This window comes from Arachis ipaensis, chromosome B4 (assembly GCF_059453495.1).
Source record: "Arachis ipaensis isolate K30076 ecotype BB chromosome B4, ASM5945349v1, whole genome shotgun sequence".
NCBI classification, from domain to species: domain Eukaryota; kingdom Viridiplantae; phylum Streptophyta; class Magnoliopsida; order Fabales; family Fabaceae; genus Arachis; species Arachis ipaensis.
This window is the reverse complement of record NC_142439.1, coordinates 92921134-92940067: the sequence shown is the minus strand read 5'-3', so window position 1 is coordinate 92940067 and position 18934 is coordinate 92921134. Positions and strand designations below refer to the sequence as shown.

Here is an 18934-nt window from a genome sequence, read left to right as displayed (position 1 = left end):
AGCAGAATGTAAATAGAATGGGTAAGATCAGAATTGAGGATTCATTGGGTTTCAGGAGATATTGAACTCTCCGAATCAAATCATTTTTATCTCTTCCTCAATCAATGCATTGATTGACTTTGCTTGGCAATCTTAGATGATTAGATCCCAATGTCTTGGCTCACCAATCTCTCTAAGCATGAACAATTGCCCAATGTCTTGATTTAATTGCTCATAGGAAGAATTAAAGTTCGGTCACTGATTAGACCACACAAATTCATAGATCAAAGTATTGGTAGGATTAAATGTCACAATATCCATCCAACCCCCAATCTAATCCAATGTGAGAAAGCGTTTCTAGCATGAATTCCTCCTCCCTCTCTCAAGGATCAGAGGAATTCCAATTGTGGATAGCTTCTCTATCAAGACAACTATCCACTGGAATTTAGATCGAAAGCTTTCTAACAAAAATCAAGAGAAAAGATAGAAGAAGAAGATGAAAACTATTATTGGTCCATTGAATTACAATAGAGCTCCCTAACCCAATGAAAGGGGTTTAGTTGTTCATAGCTCTCAAAATGGAAAATAGAATTAGAAGATACATTACAGAAAATAGAATGCAGAATTGAAATTGGCAGAGTTTTAGTACAGTCTCCCGAAAACTCCCCTAACTAACTTGAATCCTAATCTATTTATACACTTTCTTCCATTGATCTTCAGTCTCTGAATTGGGCTTTTGGCCTTAATTAAAATGGGTTGAAGTTGCCCCAAATGGCTTCCCTTAATGTTGAGAAGAGATCTGCTTCAATTTGCAAAGTTCTGATGCTCACGTTGGAGTCCACATTTGAGGGCCAACGTTGAGTTAAACGTCCTTCAGAGAAATTGGATTTTGGACGTTTTGAGCAACATTTGACTCAACGTTAGAGTGCCAACATTTTCTTATCCACGTGTACACGTGACCTATGCATGTGCGTGGATGGTACAATTTACCTTTCTTCCTCTCTTCCATATTCTTCATCATACACTTCCCCTTCTTCACTTTTCTCTTCCTTCCCTCCCCAAAGGCCAAAGCCTCCACTCTACCCCCTCTTTCTCTTTCTTTTGTGTTCCTTTCTTTTTCTTTTCCTTTTATAAAATCTAGAACATTTCAAGAAGGCAGTCAGGAAGTTCAATATCAACATAGGCCGAAACATATTCTTTCCAAGAGTGGACTCAACCAGATGTAAGGCCATATGTTATGATGAGGACTGTCCATGGCATATATACTATGTGAAAAGGTCATACCCATTAAGCTTCCAAGTGAAAACGTTTGTAAATGAACATACATGTAGCATAGTTAATAAGAATAAATCTGCAGATGCAAAGTGGGTTGTTGAAGAGCTTGAGAACAAGATCTGTGATCATCCAAACATAAGTCAAAGGTAGGCACAAGACATTTTCAAGAAGAAGTAAGATGTAATAGTTAATGAGAGGAAGATATACAGGGCAATGGTGAAGGCAAAAGAAAGAATTGAAGGGTTAGAAATAGCTCAGTATGCACTTCTTAGGGACTATGCCAATGAAGTTATGAGGACCAACCGTGGCTCCACTGTCAGAGTCAAAACCGATTATGTTGAAGGGACTGGACATAAATTCAAAAGGATATACATATGTTTGGAAGGTTGTAAAAAGAGGTTTTCGATTGCCTACCGGCCTTTCATAGGGTTGGATGGCACTTTTCTAAAGGGGTACTATCCTGGACAGTTATTGACTGCTATTGGGCACGATGCCAATATTGCCCCCAATATACAAGAAGCAGATTGGAAGACCAAATTTGAAAAGAGACAAAAAGAATGACGCCCCAAAAGAACCCACCCCAGATCCTCATAGGGCTCACAGAAAATATGGCCCTATCACCTGCAAGTATTGCCTAAAGGTAAACCATACTTCATACGCTTACATTTCTTGTGATTTGAATGTCCAGGTTTATTTTCATGACATATGTATTGCAGACTGGACACAATAGTCGTAGCTGTTCCAAGAAGAAGGAGGCAATGGCTGGGAGTGCTGGAGGATGATGGCACGGATACCGTCGACAAGGAATTTCACAAGATTTTTCGCGTTGCAAGTATAGTCCTCAACCGACAAATAATCCGCAAATCAAATTTAGAAGGAATTGGTTGTCACAAGTTCAACCCCAATAAAGTAACCAAAGTATTCAAACCTCAGGTCATCTCACAAGGAATGGGCAAACATGTGCATCAACATTGGTTAGAATTCCGGGGTTGCGAGTCATGAGCAAGAAATTAAACTAGGAATCTGATGAGCGGATAATTTATATGCATTTTGGCAATGTTTTTACATAGTTTATAGTATGATTTAGTTAGTTTTTAGTATATTTTTATTAGTTTATAAATAAAAATCACATTTCTGGATTTTACTACGAGTTTGTGTATTTTTCTGTGATTTTAGGTATTTTCTGGCTGAAATTGAGGGACTTGAGCAAAAATCTTATTCAGAGGCTGAAGAAGGACTGCAGATGCTGTTGGATTCTGACCTCCCTACACTCGAAGTGGATTTTCTGGAGCTACAGAAACCCAATTGGCGCACTCTTAATTGCGTTGGAAAGTAGACATCCAGGGCTTTCCAGCAATATATAATCGTCCATACTTTGCACGAGTTTTGATGACGCAAACTGGCGTTCAAACGCCAACTTGGTGCACAAAATTGTGATCGTTCATTCCTTGGTAACGGTGTTAAAAACTTAATATGCACGTTCATAATCTTAGTTCTTTATCACAACTTTACACAACTAACCAGCAAGTACACTGGGTCGTCCAAGTAATAAACCTTACGTGAGTAACGGTCGATCCCACGGAGATTGTCGGCTTGAAGCAAGCTATGACCACCTTGTAGATCTTAGTCAGGCGGATTCAATTGGTTATGGAGATTTAATAATTAAAATATAATTAAAACATAAAATAGGATAGAAATACTTATGTAATTCATTGGTGAGAATTTCAGATAAGCGTATGGAGTTGCTTTTGTTCCTTCTGAACCTCTGCTTTCCTACTGCTTTCATCCAATCATTCATACTCCTTTCCATGGCAAGCTGTATGTAGGGCATCACCGTTGTCAATGGCTACATCCCGTCCTCTTAGTGAAAATGGTCCAAAATGCGCTGTCACCGCACGGCTAATCATCTATCGATTCTCGATCCTACTGGAATAGGATTCAGTAATCCTTTTGCGTATGTCACTACGCCCAGCACTCGCGAGTTTGAAGTTCGTCACTGCCATCCCTTCCCGGATCCTACTCAGAATACCATAGACAAGGTTTAGACTTTCTGGATCTCAAGAATGGCTGCCAATAATTCTAGCCTATACCACGAAGACTCTGATCTCACGATCAGGAGGCTAAGAGATACACATTCAAGCTTGTTTGCATGTAGAACGGAAGTGTTTGTCAGGCACGCGTTCATAAGTGAGAATGATGATGAGCGTCACATAATCATCACATTCATCATGTTCTTGTGTGTGAATGAATATCTTAGAGAAGAAATAGGCTCGAATTGAATAAAAAAATAATAGTACTTTGCATTAATTCATGAGGAACAGCAGAGCTCCACACCTTAATCTATGGTGTGTAGAAACTCTACCGTTGAAAATACATAAGTGATAATGGTCCAGGCATGGCCGAATGGCCATCCTCCCAAAGAGGGTTCAATCATCAAAACATGATTAAAATATGTCTAACACAATAGTAAAAAGTTCTATGTATACTAAACTAGTTACTAGGGTTGCAGAAATAAGTAAATGATGCAGAAATCCACTTCTGGGCCCACTTGGTGTGTGCTTGAGCTGAGCATTGAAGCTTTCACATGTAGAGGTCTTCCTTGGAGTTAAACGCCAGTTTGTAACCTGTTTTTGGCATTTAACTCTGCTTTGCAACCTGTTTCTGGCGTTTAACTCCAGAATATGGCAGAGAGCTGGCGTTGAACGCCAGTTTGGGTCGTCTAAACTCGGGCAAAGTATGGACTATTATATATTTCTGGAAAGCCCTGGATGTCTACTTTCCAACGCAATTGAGAGAGCGCTATTTGGACTCCTGTAGCTCCATAAAATCCACTTTGAGTGTAGGGAGGTCAGAATCCAACAGCATCTGTAGTCCTTCTTCAACCTCTGAATCAGATTTTTGCTCAAGTCCCTCAATTTCAGCCAGAAATTACCTGAAATCACAAAAAAATACACAAACTCATAGTAAAGTCCAGAAATGTGATTTTTATTTAAAAACTAATAAAAATATACTAAAAACTAACTAAATCATACTAAAAATTATGTAAAAACAATGCCAAAAAGCGTATAAATTATCTGCTCATCACAACACCAAACTTAAATTGTTGCTTGTCCCCAAGAAACTGAAAATTAAATAGGATAAAAAGAAGAGAATATACTATAAATTCCAAAATATCAATAAAACTTAGCTCCAATCAAATGAGCAGGACTAGTAGCTTTTTGCCTCTTGAATAGTTTTAGCATCTCACTTTATCCATTGAAGTTCAGAATGATTGGCATCTATAGGAACTTGGAAATTAGATAGTGTTATTGATTCTCCTAGTTCAGTATGTTGATTCTTGAACATAGCTACTTTATGAGTCTTGGCCGTGGCCCTAAGCACTCTGTTTTCCAGTATTACCATCGGATACATACTTGCCACAGACACATAACTGAGTGAACCTTTTCAGATTGTGACTTAGCTTTGCTAAAGTCCCCAATTAGAGGTGTCCAGGGTTCTTAAGCACACTCTTTTTTTTGCTTTGGACCTTGATTTTAACCGCTCAGTCTCAAGTTTTCACTTGACACCTTCACGCCACAAGCACATGGTTAGGGACAGCTTGGTCTAGCCGTTTAGGCCAGGATTTTATTCCTTTAGGCCCTCCTATCCACTGATGCTCAAAGCCTTGGATCCTTTTTATTACCCTTGCCTTTTGGTTTTAAAGGCTATTGGCTTTTTGCTCTTGCCTTTTGGTTTAAAGAGCTTTGGCTTTTTCTGCTTGCTTTTTCTTTTTCTTTCTCTCTTTTTTTTTCACCTTTTTTTCTTTTCTCTCTTTTTTTTTGCAAGCTTTTGTATTCACTACTTTTTGTTGCTTTAAGAATCAATTTTATGATTTTTCAGATTATCAATAACATTTCTCCTTTTTCATCATTCTTTCAAGAGCCAACATATTTAACATTCATAAACCACAATATCAAAAGACATATACACTGTTCAAGCATTCATTCAGAAAACAACAAGTATTGTCACCACATTAAAATAATTAAACTAGTTTCAAGGATGAATTCGAAACCATGTACTTCTTGTTCTTTTGTAATTAAAGCATTTTTCATTTAAGAGAGGTGATGGATTCATAGGACATTCATAGCTTTAAGACATAGACACTTAGACACTTAGACACTAATGATCATATAGTAAAGACACAAACATAAATAAAACATAAAGCATAGTAAACGAAAAACAGGAAAATAAGAACAAGGAGCTTAAGGAACGGGTCTACCTTAGTGAGCGTAGCGTCTTCCTCTTCTTGAAGAACCAATGGTGCTCTTGAGCTCCTCTATGTCTCTTCCTTGCCTTTGTTGCTTCATCCCTATAGTTGTGTGGAGGAAAATGTATCCCCTGAGGCATCTCAGGGACTTCTTGGTGAGGGAATTCCTCATGCTCTTGTTGAGGTCCATGAGTGGGCTCTCTTGTTGTGTAGTCAAATACTCTACTACTGAACTATGGACCCTTGAGATGAATCCCTCCATCTCCCATGACTCGGAGGTGGAAGCTTTTGTCTTCCCTTTCCTCTTTCTAGAGGTTTCTCCGACCTTAGGTGCCATAAATGGTTATGGAAAAATAAAAAGCAATGCTTTTACCATACCAAACTTAAAATGTTTGCTCGTCCCCGAGCAAAAGGAGAAGGAAAGAAGGAGAAGAAGAAGAAAAATGGGGGAGAGGGAGAGAGGTGTATAGAGGAGAGAAGAAAAGGGTGGGGATCCTGTGGGGTCCACAGATCCAGTAGGGTCAAGGACTTAACATCCCTGCTCCAATTAGGCGTGCAAAATGCCCTTATAGTGCATGTCTGGCGTTAAACGCCACCTTGCTGCTTGTTTCTGGCATTTAACGCCACTTCCATGCTCTGTTCTGGCGTTAAACGCCAGTCTGATGCTTGTTTCTGGCGTTTAACGCCAGCTTGATGCTTCTTTCTGGCGTTAAACGCCAGTTTGATGCTTCTTACTAGCGTTTAAATGCTAGTAAGTTCTTCCTCCAGGGTGAGCTATTTTTAATGTTATTTTTCATTCTATTTTTGATTTTTCGGTAGTTTTTGTGACTCCACATGATCATCAACCTAAAAAAAACATAAAATAACAATAGAAAATAAATAGATATAATTAAATAACATCGGGTTGCCTCCCAACAAGTACTTCTTTATTGTCAATAGGTTGACAGTGAGCTCTCATGGAGCCTCACAGATGTTCAGAGCATTGTTGGGACCTTCCAACACCAAACTTAGAGTTTGGTTGTGGCCTTCCAACACCAAACTTAAAGTTTAGTTGTGGGGGCTTTGGTTGACTCTGCAGTGAGAGAAGCTTTTCATGCTTACTCTCCATGGTTACAGAAGGAGATCCTTGAGTTTTAAACACAAGGTTGTCCTCATTCAATTGAAGGACCAACTCTCCTCTGTCCACATCAATCACAGCTTTTGCTGTGGCTAGGAAGGGTCTTCCAAGGATGATGGATTCATCCTCATCCTTCCCAGTGTCTAGGATTATGAAATCAGCAGGGATGTAAAGGCCTTCAACCTTTACTAACACGTCCTCTACTTGTCCATAAGCCTATTTTCTTGAGTTGTCTGCCATCTCTAATGAGATTCTGGCAGCTTGCACCTTAAAGATCCCAAGTTTTTCCATTACAGAGAGTGGCATTAAGTTTATTCCTGACCCCAGGTCACACAGAGCCTTCTCAAAGGTCATGGTGCCTATGTTATAGGGAATTAGGAATTTACCAGGATCCTATTTCTTTTGAGGTAAAGTGTGCTGAACCAAGGCATTTAGTTCCTTGATGAGCAATGGAGGTTCATCCTCCCAAGTCTCATTACCAAATAATTTGGCATTCAGCCTCATGATTGCTCCTAAATATTGAGCAACTTGCTCTTCAGCAATGTCTTCATCTTCTTCAGAAGATGAATAGTCATTAGAGCTCATGAATGGTATAAGGAGGTTCAATGGAATCTCTATGGTCTCTAGATGAGCCTCAGATTCTTTTAGTTCCTCAAAGGGAAACTCCTTATTGGTCAGTGAACGTCCCAGGAGGTCTTCCTTATTGGGATTCACGTCCCCCTCCTCCCTTGTAGGTTCGGCCATGATGGTCAAATCAATGGCCTTGCACTCTCTCTTTGGATTTTCTTCTGTATTGCTTGGGAGAGTACTAGGAGGAGTTTCAGTGACTCTTTTACTCAGCTGGCCCACTTGTGCCTCCAAATTTCTGATGGAGAACCTTGTTTCATTCCTGAAACTTAGAGTGGCCTTAGATAGATCAGAGACTATATTTGCTAAGCTAGATGGATTCTGCTCAGAATTCTCTGTCTGTTGCTGAGTGGATGATGGAAAAGGCTTGCTATTGCTAAACCTGTTTCTTCCACCATTATTAAAGCCTTGTTGAGGCTCTTGTTGATCCTTCCATGAGAAATTTGGATGATTTCTCCATGAGAGATTTTAGGTGTTTCCATAGGGTTCACCCATGTAATTCACCTCTGCTATTGCAGGGTTCTCAGGATCATAAGCTTCTTCTTCAGAAGATGCCTCTTTAGTACTGTTGGATGCAGCTTGCAATCCATTCAGACTCTGAGAAATCATATTGACTTGCTGAGTTAATATTTTATTCTGAGCCAATATGGCATTCAGAGTATCAATTTCAAGAACTCCCTTCCTCTAAGGCGTCCCATTACTCACAGGATTCCTTTCAGAAGTGTACATGAACTTGTTATTTGCAACCATGTCAATGAGTTCCTGAGCTTCTGCAGGTATTTTCTTTAGGTGAATGGATCCACCTGCAGAATGGTCCAATGACATCTTTGATAGTTCAGACAGACCATCATAGAATATATCCAGGATGGTCCATTCTGAAAGCATGTCAGAAGGACACTTTTTGGTCAGTTACTTGTATCTCTCCCAAGCTTCATAGAGGGATTCACCTTCTTTCTGTTTGAAGGTTTGAACATCCACTCTAAGCTTGCTAAGCTTTTGAGGAGGAAAGAACTTGGCTAAAAAAGCCCTGACCAGCTTATCCCAAGAGTTCAAGCTGTCTTTAGGTTGAGAGTCCAACCATATTCTAGCTCTGTCTCTTACAGCAAATGGGAAAAGCATAAGCCTATAGACCTCGGAGTCAACCCCATTGGTCTTAACAGTATCACAGATCTGCAAGAATTCAGTTAAGAACTAAAAAGGATCTTCTGTTGAAAGTCCATGAAACTTGCAGTTCTGTTGCATCAGAGAAACTAATTGAGACTTTAGCTCAAAATTGTTTGCTCCAATGGCAAGAATTGAGATGCTTCTTCCATGCAAGTTGAAATTTGGTGCAGTAAAGTCACCAAGCATCTTCCTTGTATTGTTATTATTTTCGGCCATGTCTCCTTCTTTTTCGAAAATTTCTGTCAGATTTTCTCTAGAGAGTTGTGCTTTAGCTTCCCTTAGCTTCCTCTTCAGAGTTCTTTCAGGTTCAGGATCAGCTTCAACAAGAGTGTTCTTATCCTTGTTCCTGCTCATATGAAAAAGAAGAGAACACAAAAGAAAATATGGAATCCTCTATGTCACAGTATAGAGATTCCTTATATGAGTATAAGAATAGAAGAATGGGAGAAGGAAAAGATAAGAATTCGAACACAGAGGATAAGAGTGGGTTCGAATTTTTGAGTGAAAGAGAAGTGTTAGTGGATAAATAAATAATTAGAAGGAGATGAGAGGGGAAAGAATTCAAAAATTAAACAAAATAAAATAAAAATATTTTTGTTTTTAATTTAAAATTAAAGTTAAAATTCAAAAATTAAGAAAAGAAAATAAAATTAAATCAAATTAAAATTTAAAACAATTAGTTAATTAAAAAGGAATTTTGAAAAAGAGGGGAGGAGTTTTCGAAAATTAGAGAGAGAATTAGTTAGGTGGTTTTGAAAAAGATATGATTGAAATAGTAAACTTTTTAAAATCAAACAAAAAGTCAAGTAGTTACTTGAAAAAGATTTGAAAATCAATTTTTGAAAAGATAAGAAGTTAGAAAAGAAGTTAGAAAAGATTTTGAAATTGATTTTGAAAAAGATTTGAAAAAGAAATTTAAAAATATTTGATTTTGAAAATTAAAGTTGATTACTTGACTAACAAGAAACAAAAAGATATGATTTTAAAATTTAAAGATTGAACCTTTCTTAATAGGCAAGTAACAACTTGAAAAATTTTTTTGAATCAAAACATTAAATGTTAGTGAGATTTTCGAAAATATGAAGTAAGAATAAGAAAAAGATTTTGAAATTCAATAAAAATAAAAAAAAATTCGAAAAATATGTAAAAACAAATGAAAAAGAATTGATTTTTGAAAAAGATTTGAAAAAGATAGAAATTTTAAATTGAAAATTGACTTGACTAATAAGAAACAATTGAATTTTAAAACTTTATGACTAAATCAATTCAAATTTTCGAAAATTATGAGCAAAATAAGGGAAAGATATTTTTTTATTTTTGAATTTTAATGATGAGAGAGAAAAACATGAAAAAGACTCCAAACATGAAAATTATGAATCAAAACACACAATGCATGCAAGAACACTTTGAATGTCAAGATGAACACCAAGAACACTTTGAATGTCAAGATGAACACCAAGAACTTATTTTTGAAAATATTTAAGAAAAGAAAAACATGCAAGACACCAAACTTAGAAATTTTCAAACTTTAGACACTAACAAATTGAAAATACATATGGAAAACAATAAAAGACACAAAACAAGAAAAATTAAAGATCAAACATAGAAAATCATCAAGAACAACTTGAAGATTATGAAGAACATATGATGAATTTTCAAAAATTAAAGAAAATTATAAAAATATGCAATTGACACCAAACTTACAATTTGACACTAGACTCAAACAAGAAACATCAATTATTTTTTTATTTTATGATTTTATTAATTTTTTTTTGGTATTTTTCGAAAATTATTTTGAAAAAGAAAATAAGGATTTCAAAATTTTTAATAAGAATTCCAAGAATCATGCAATGTTAGTCTAAAGCTTCAGTCTAAAGAGATTAGACAGGGCAGAACAAGCTTCAGCAGGACATTACATACAACAGCCAAATTGATGGGAATCAACTAGCTCCTGTGATGATAAAAGCATCATTTGAAACACTAGAATTCATTCTTAAAAATTCTGAAGAACATAAATTAATTAAAATATTTTTTTTGAAAATTTTTTGAAAATTAAAAATAATAAAAACAAAAAGCTTAAAATTAAAATAAAATTACCTAATCTGAGCAACAAGATGAACCGTCAGTTGTCCAAACTCGAATAATACCCCGGCAACGGCGCCAAAAACTTGGTGTGGCAAAATCGTGATCGTTCATTCCTTGGTAACGGCGTCAAAAACTTAATACGCACGTTCATAATCTTAGTTCTTTGTCACAACTTCGCACAACTAACCAGCAAGTGCACTGGGTCGTCCAAGTAATAAACCTTACGTGAGTAAGGGTCGATCCCACAGAGATTGTCGGCTTGAAGCAAGCTATGGTCACCTTGTAGATCTCAGTCAGGCGGATTCAATTCGTTATGGAGATTTAATAATTAAAATATAATTAAAATATAAAATAGGATAGAAATACTTATGTAATTCATTGGTGAGAATTTCAGATAAGCGTATGAAGTTGCTTTTGTTCCTTCTGAACCTCTACTTTCCTACTACTTTCATCCAATCATTCATACTCCTTTCCATGGCAAGCTGTATGTAGGGCATCACTGTTGTCAATGGCTACATCCCGTCCTCTCAGTGAAAATGGTCCAAAATGCGCTGTCACCGCACGGCTAATCATCTGTCGGTTCTCGATCCTGCTGGAATAGGATTCAGTAATCCTTTTGCGTCTGTCACTACGCCCAGCACTCATGAGTTTGAAGCTTGTCACAGCCATCCCTTTCCGGATCCTACTCGGAATACCACAGACAAGGTTTAGACTTTCCGGATCTCAAGAATGGCCACCAATAATTCTAGCCTATACCACGAAGACCTGATCTCACGATCAGGAGGCTAAGAGATACACATTCAAGCTTGTTTCCATGTAGAACGGAAGTGTTTGTCAGGCACGCGTTCATAAGTGAGAATGATGATGAGCGTCACATAATCATCACATTCATCATGTTCTTGTGTGCGAATGAATATCTTAGAGAAGAAATAGGCTCGAATTGAATAGAAAAACAATAGTACTTTGCATTAATTCATGAGGAACAGCAGAGCTCCACACCTTAATCTATGGTGTGTAGAAACTCTACCGTTGAAAATACATAAGTGATAATGGTCCAGGCATGGCCAAATGGCCAGCCTCCCAAAGAGGGTTCAATCATCAAAACATGATCAAAAGATGTCTAACACAATAGTAAAAAATTCTATTTATACTAAACTAGTTACTAGGGCCCATATGAGATACTCAACCAATTAGAAGCCCAAAATGAAATATCAATCATGACACAACATCATCCACTGACAAAGATAATGAAAAACAATCAAGAAGATCTATTAAAGCAAATGAAAACTCAAATTCAACATCCATGGAAAAGCAAGAAGAAGGAAAAAGTAAACAAACAAAAAGTGAGTAGTATAAGCATGCAACTAAAAGGGAAAATAAGTGAATCAACAAGAAACATCTAACTAGAAAAGGAGGATATGCAAAGAAAGTAAGAGAAGAGATATAGAAGAAGTAAAACCTTGAGAAGTGTAAAAGAATCAAGGTAGAATTTTCTTGTTGTGAAAATGAGAAAGAGATAGAAGAGATGTAGGGCCACCGGAGGTGGTGGTGGTCGCCGGTGAGTGGCCGGAGACGGTGGTGAAGTATGGAAGAAGAATAAGAAGAGAAGAGAAGTGATATAGAAAGAAGAAGAAAGAAACATGAAAGAGGGTGAGAGAAGGAAGAAACAGGGCGCGCAAGCTTTAAAACTAGTTCACGCGACCGACGCGCGCGCGCACGGTGCGCTGGTGCATCGGTGAGGGTTGAGCGAGGGACGCGTACGTGTCTAGGGTGCGTACGCGTGAAGTCAGTTGGGCTCCTAGCACAGAGTTGGCACAAAGTAGGCCTAACTCTCGGTTTCCTTGTACTAGAGTGGCATGCAGCACAGGCGGCGCGGACACGCACAGTGCGCGGACGCGTGCCTGATCGAATTGGCGACCGACGTGGACGCGCCAAGTACGCCTGCGCGTCAGTGTAGGCACATAATAGGCACAAATATGGCATAACACTCTGGTTTTTGTACCAGGGAGTTCAAATGGCACAACCGATGCGCGCGCGCACTGTGCGCTTGCGTGTCGATGGCTAAGTATGGAGGGGCGCGCAGGAGTCACGCACGCTGGCGCGTGGGGGCCTGACACGAAGTGGGCATAAGGTATGCATAACTCTTTGGTTTTTGTACCAGGAGTATAAAATGTACCACCGGCGCGCGCGCACAGCACGCTTGGGCACGGATGCCCTTTTTCCCTTCTTTTTTTTTATTTTTTGTTAAGCAACATAGAAAGGGCTATCCTAACATGTTCTTGGCAGGTGTTTAAGCTAGTAGTCAAGAAAACACTCACAAATTCATGTACTATTCCAAACATAGCATTCTCTCTACTTCAACAATTCATCCATACCAAAATGATGAATTCTATATGAATATCCTAGTTATCCAACAAGAACAATAAAACTAGCATTCCTAAGCAATCAACAACATCAAGAAGTCACAAAATTCACAAGAATCTAAAGCTAAAAGCAAGAAGATATACACAAGGAAGATCTTACCACAGTGGGGTGCCTCCCACCAAGCACTTTTCTTTAACGTCCTTAAGTTGGACGGTCCTTCGCTTAAGCTTCCTCTCCTTTTGGTGCATCCTCAAGTAGGAGCACTTCCACTTCTCTTGGTGACTTGTAGCCATGGTACTTCTTCACTATATGTCCATTCACTTTGAAAGTTGTGTCACTTTGAGGGTCAAATAATTCTACCACTCCATAGGGCTTTATCTCTTTCACCTTGAAGGGTCCTTCCCATCTAGAACGGAGCTTGCCAGGCATAAATCGCAGCCTCAAGTTGTAGAGGAGAACCTCATCACCTTCTTGAAAATCCTTCCTTTGGATGTGGTGATCGTGAAAGGCTTTAGTCTTCTCCTTGTATATCCGGGCATTCTCATATGCCTCCATCCTCAAGCACTCAAGCTCCTCTAGTTGTAATTTCCTGGCCGCACCCGCCTTGGTGAAATCCATGTTACACTGCTTTACCGCCCAATAGGCTTGATGACTTAAAATTCACACCTCATTCAAAATTGGTGAATTAGTTCTTTTGGCAAGCACACCAAAATTATCGTCAAGTAATAACCCACAGTGGAGTGGGATCATATCCACAGAGATTGGCAAATTCGAGCAGTTTTAATCAATTGATGAATTAGTCAAGCGGATCAACAGGATTGTAAAGTGCAGAATTGTAAATGACATAAATGTAAATGACATAAATGTAAATGACTAGAATATAAAGAAAAGCAATAAAGTGCAGGAATATAAATGGCAGAATGTAAAGTGCAGAATCATAAATGACTTGAATGTAAATGGGAATGGGAAATTGCTGAATGTAAAAATAAGCTGTAAAGAAATAGATAGATAAGAATGGGGAATTTCATTGAGATTGGGAGATGTTGTCTCTTTGGATCAAATCTAGCTTATATCCTCTTCAATCATGCAACTCATTGACCTCTTGGCAATCATGATTGATTGAGCCCCAATCCCTTGGTGACTCAATCTCTCAGATCTTGATCAATAGCCAATTCCTTGGTCTAATTGCTCATGAAGAGAGATATGCTTGGTCCCTAATTATACCACACACCATTATAGGTCCAAGTAGAGGGAGGATTATATGTCACATATCCAAACACCAAAACCCAGATTCTACTCAAGTGTGAGAAGGGATTTCAAGCATGGTTTCATGTTTCCTTTCCCAAGGTTCCCATGAAACCCAATTGCATTCAATCTCTTTCCCAAGATAATTGAATACTAAGCATTAAGAACAAAATTCCTTTTAGCTAATCAAAGAGAAGATGAAGAGAAGAAGAATTTCACTATTATCAATCCATCAAGTACAACAGAGCTCCCTCTCTCAATGAGAGGGAAGTTAGCTATTCATAGCTCAAAAAGTACTCAAAAGTGAAGTGTAAAAGTGGATCTAAAACTGACTGCTTAACCCCACTTCTTCAGTACTCCTTGGGGGTATTTATACTACTCCTAGTAAAATAAAAGAATTAGTACTGAAGAAGGGAGGTTAAGCAGTCAGTTTTAGATCCACTTTTACACTTCACTTTTGAGTACTTTTTGAGCTATGAATAGCTAACTTCCCTCTCATTGAGAGAGGGAGCTCTGTTGTACTTGATGGATTGATAATAGTGAAATTCTTCTTCTCTTCATCTTCTCTTTGATTTGCTAAAAGGAATTTCATTTACATTTTGGAGGGAAAAGAAAACACTCAATAAGCGTGACTTCTCAGTTGGCGTGTGGCTGGCGCTTTTCTGACATGTCACGTGCCCTTCATTTCTAGCTTAGCGTGCCACGCCCAATCCTTCAAGTGGCACGCTCGTCCCTCTAACAACCTTGGCGTGCCACGCCTTCGAACTCAAGTGGCACGCCCCTTGCCTTTCTCACTTCTCTTTGCCTCTGGAAACTTGAACTCGCGTGGCACGCCCATGGTCTGGCGTGCCACGCCCCTTTTGTGAGTGAGTGGTTCCTCTGTTTGGCGTGCCACGCCATGAACTCAAGTGGCACGCCCCAATGCTTCTTTGCTCTCTGAATGACATTGGCGTGCCACGCCTGGTTGCTCAAGTGGCACGCCTAAGTGAAGAATGGTGAGTGGCGTGCCACGCCTTCGATACCAAGTGGCACGCCCCATGTAATTGGTCTCCTTCATCCTCTCTGGAAACTTATACCAGCGTGCCACGCCTAAAGGCTGGCGTGCCATGCCCATGATCTTATCTTGGTTCCAGTAGCTGGCATGCCACACCCCAGCCTTCAAGTGGCACGCCATAGTGAAATGCTAAGGTTGGCGTGCCACGCCTTCGATACCAATTGGCACGCCCAGTCCTTGCTTTTGGTCCTTTGTGCATTGGCGTGCCACGCCTGGTTGCTCAAGTGGCACGCCCAGTCTTCAATTGCCTTCAGCCCCTTCTCTAGAGTGTTGTACCAGCGTGCCACGCCATGCTGCTCAAGTGGCATGCCCATGGATTTGTGAACTCTTCGAGCTTGACGTGCCACGCCTGGGTTCTCAAGTGGCACGCCCAAGTGACTTCTTGGGGCTGGCGTGCCACGCCTTTGATACCAAGTGGCACGGCATAGTGGAGGTTCTTCTTGGAATGGTGAGTTGGCGTGCCACGCCCCTTTGCTCAAGTGGCACGCCCATAGTAGTTGATGGGTCAGGCGTGCCACGCCCCTTTTGTGTCCTCCATTTTGCTCTCTGGAATTTTGTACTAGCGTGCCACGCCTAGTCCCTGGCGTGCCACGCCCTCATGCATGCTTGGACTTCTTCTCTGGACTTTAGTACTGGCGTGCCACGCCCAGCTCCTGGCGTGCCACGCCCAGCTCCTGGCGTGCCACGCCAGTGCATTTTTGTGGCGTTTGCTCCAAGTGGCACACCAGTTTCACACGCCTAGCTTCTTGTTTGTCTTCTACCCATTTTCGATGCCTTCTTCACCTGAAATTCAGCACAACTCATTTCAAAGTAGTGTACCATAATATTCATCAAATAATGCATGAATTGTACTGATCAAATGAGATTTATGCTCTTCTATGGTCTTCTTTATGCAAGAAAGAAGGGTAGATGATGCAAGTCATCAAGGCTCTGTGCTCAATTTCCACTGGAAGGTGGCATGCCTTACCATAGACGATCCGGAAGGGGCTCATCCCTAACGGAGTCTTGTAGACCGTCCTATACACCCATAGTGCATCTCCTAACCGGAAGCTCCAATCCTTCCTTTGTGGATTTACCACTTTCTCCAAGATTCTCTTAATCTCCTGGTTGGACACTTCCGCTTGTCCGTTGGTCTGTGGGTGATAAGCAGTGGCAACCTTATGCAATACCCCATAGCGCTTGAGCAGTGCCTCTACTTTCCTGTTACAAAAGTGAGATCCTTGGTCACTCACGATTGCTCGTGGCGACCCATAACGGCATACAATGTGATTTCTAATAAAGAAATGACGATATTGGTGTTGTCAAGGCGGGTAGGTATTGCTTCTACCCACTTTGACACGTAGTCAACCGCTAACAGAATATATAGATACCCACCTGAGTTGGGAAACGGTCCCATAAAGTCAATGTCCATACATCAAATATCTCATAGAACAACATAGGTTGCTGAGGCATCTCATCCCTTTAGGACGTGTTTCCCGACTTCTAACACTGATGGCAAGACACACAGAACCGGTTAGCATCCTTGAATAAGGTTGGCCACCAGAATCCACAATCCAACACCTTTTTAGCTGTTCTTTGTGGGCCAAAGTGGCCACCATATTCGGACGAATGGCAAGCTTCAAGAATAGGTTGAATTTCAAATTTCGGCACACATCTTCGAATTACTTGGTCCACTCCCCTCTTTCACAAGTGAGGGTCATCCCAAATGTAGTATTTGGAGTCATTCCTCAACTTGTACCTTTGGTTTTTAGAAAAGTTGGGAGGGAAGATTTTCGCAACCAAGTAGTTTGCCATTAGGGCAAACCAAGGAAAGCTATCCAACACAGCATGCAAACTATCCAATGGGAATGAGTCATTGATCGAAAATAGGTCAAATTTCAAATTCTCAAGGCGGCTTAAATGATCAGCAACCAAGTTTTGAGACCCACTCCGGTCCCTAATCTCAATGTCGAATTCTTGCAAAAGCAAGATCCAACGTATGAGTCTAAGTTTTGACTCATTCTTTGTCAACAGATACTTCAAAGCTGCATGATCCGTGTATACTACTATCTTGGACCCTAGCAAATAAGATCTGAATTTATCTAAAGCATGAAAAATAGCTAGGAGTTCTTTTTCTGTAGTGGTATAGTTGGATTGTGCTGCATCCAACGTTTTAGAAGAGTAAGCAATGACATAAGGGAGTTTACCATCGCGCTGTGCAAGCGCGGCACCTACAGCATGGTTCGACGCATCGCACATTATCTCGAATGGCAGCGTCCAGTTGGGGCCTCGCACAATCGGTGCTGTGGTGAGAACTCTCCTTAACTTTTCAAACGCTTTCACACATACACTGTCAAACTCAAAGTCCACATCCTTTTGGAGTAGGCGCGACAATGGCAAAGCAATTTTACTGAAATCTTTAATAAAGCGCCTGTAGAATCCTACATGTCCCAAAAACGAGCGAACCTCCCTCACAGATGAGGGGTGAGGTAAAGTGGTGATAACATCGACCTTGGCCGGGTCTACAGAAATGCCTTCACTAGATACCACATGTCCTAACACTATGCCTTGTCTTACCATAAAGTGACATTTTTCAAAATTCAAGACAAGGTTAGTGTCAACACATCTAGCTAAGACCTTGGCCAAGTTCTCTAAGCAACAATCAAATAAAGTTCCATAAACACTGAAGTCATTCATAAAGACTTCCAGACAATTCTCCATTAGATTGGAAAAGACACTGGTCATACACCGCTGAAAAGTAGCAGGTGCATTACATAGTCCAAATGGCATCCTTTTGTAGGCAAAGGTGCCAAAAGGGCAAGCGAATGTGGTCTTTTCCTGATCTTCAGGAGCAATGTGAATCTGGAAGTAACCAGTGAATCCATCAAGAAAGCAATAATGGGATTTACCTACCAAACGGTCCAACATCTGATCGATAAAGGGCAAAGGATAGTGGTCCTTCCTTGTAGCAGCATTCAACCTTCTATAATCGATGCACACTCGCCATGCATTTTGTACTCTCTTGGTGACCACTTCACCATCATCCTTTTTAACCACATTGATGCCCGATTTCTTGGGAACAACCTGGACCAGGCTCACCCACTCACTGTCAGAAATTGGGTATATGATACCCGCATCAAGTAGCCTAGTGACCTCCTTCTTTACCACATCAAGGATGGTTGGGTTGAGCCTCCTTTGCGGTTGCCTAACCGGCTTAGCTCCCTCTTGGAGAAATATACAATGCATGCACTTGCGGGGGTCAATCCCCACAATATCGGCTAGGCTCCAACCAATTGCCTTCTTGTACTTTCTTAGAACATCTAGGAGCTTTTCTTCTTCTTCACTAGAAAGCTCACTAGCAATAATGACTGGAAACTTTTGGTTGTCCTCTAAGAAAGCATACTTCAAATGAGATGGAAGAGGCTTCAATTCACTCTTTGCCTCAAGCTGAGGTTCCTTTTCATCCAGCTCACGGAGTTCACTTTCAACAACTTTCTCTTGTTCATCCTCTTGCTCATCCGTCTCTTCAACAATAGGGTATCATAACTTGTTGTGGTCTTCTTCTCGCACTTTCGCTACCACTTCATCAATTACATCACATCGGAGAACGGAATACTCTTCGAGAGGATGCTTCATGGCTTCTTCCAAATTGAACTTGATAGTCTTGTCTTCAACCTCAAAGGAATATGTGCCGGTAAAGGCATCTAACTTGAATTTAGAGGTCTTAAGGAAGGGTCTACCAAGTAGAACGGAGGATGAGCTTCTATTTTCTGTTGGAGATATTTCAAGGATGTAAAAG

At 40.1% G+C, this 18934-nt stretch overlaps 1 non-coding gene across 1 annotated transcript; it reads left to right on the top strand.

The window, feature by feature from the left end:
• Nucleotides 1-8123: 8123 nt before the first annotated feature.
• Nucleotides 8124-8231, top strand: LOC148568381 (small nucleolar RNA R71). The gene has a single exon (XR_015883100.1). It is a non-coding gene; the product is annotated as a small nucleolar RNA R71 (small nucleolar RNA).
• Nucleotides 8232-18934: the final 10703 nt, after the last annotated feature.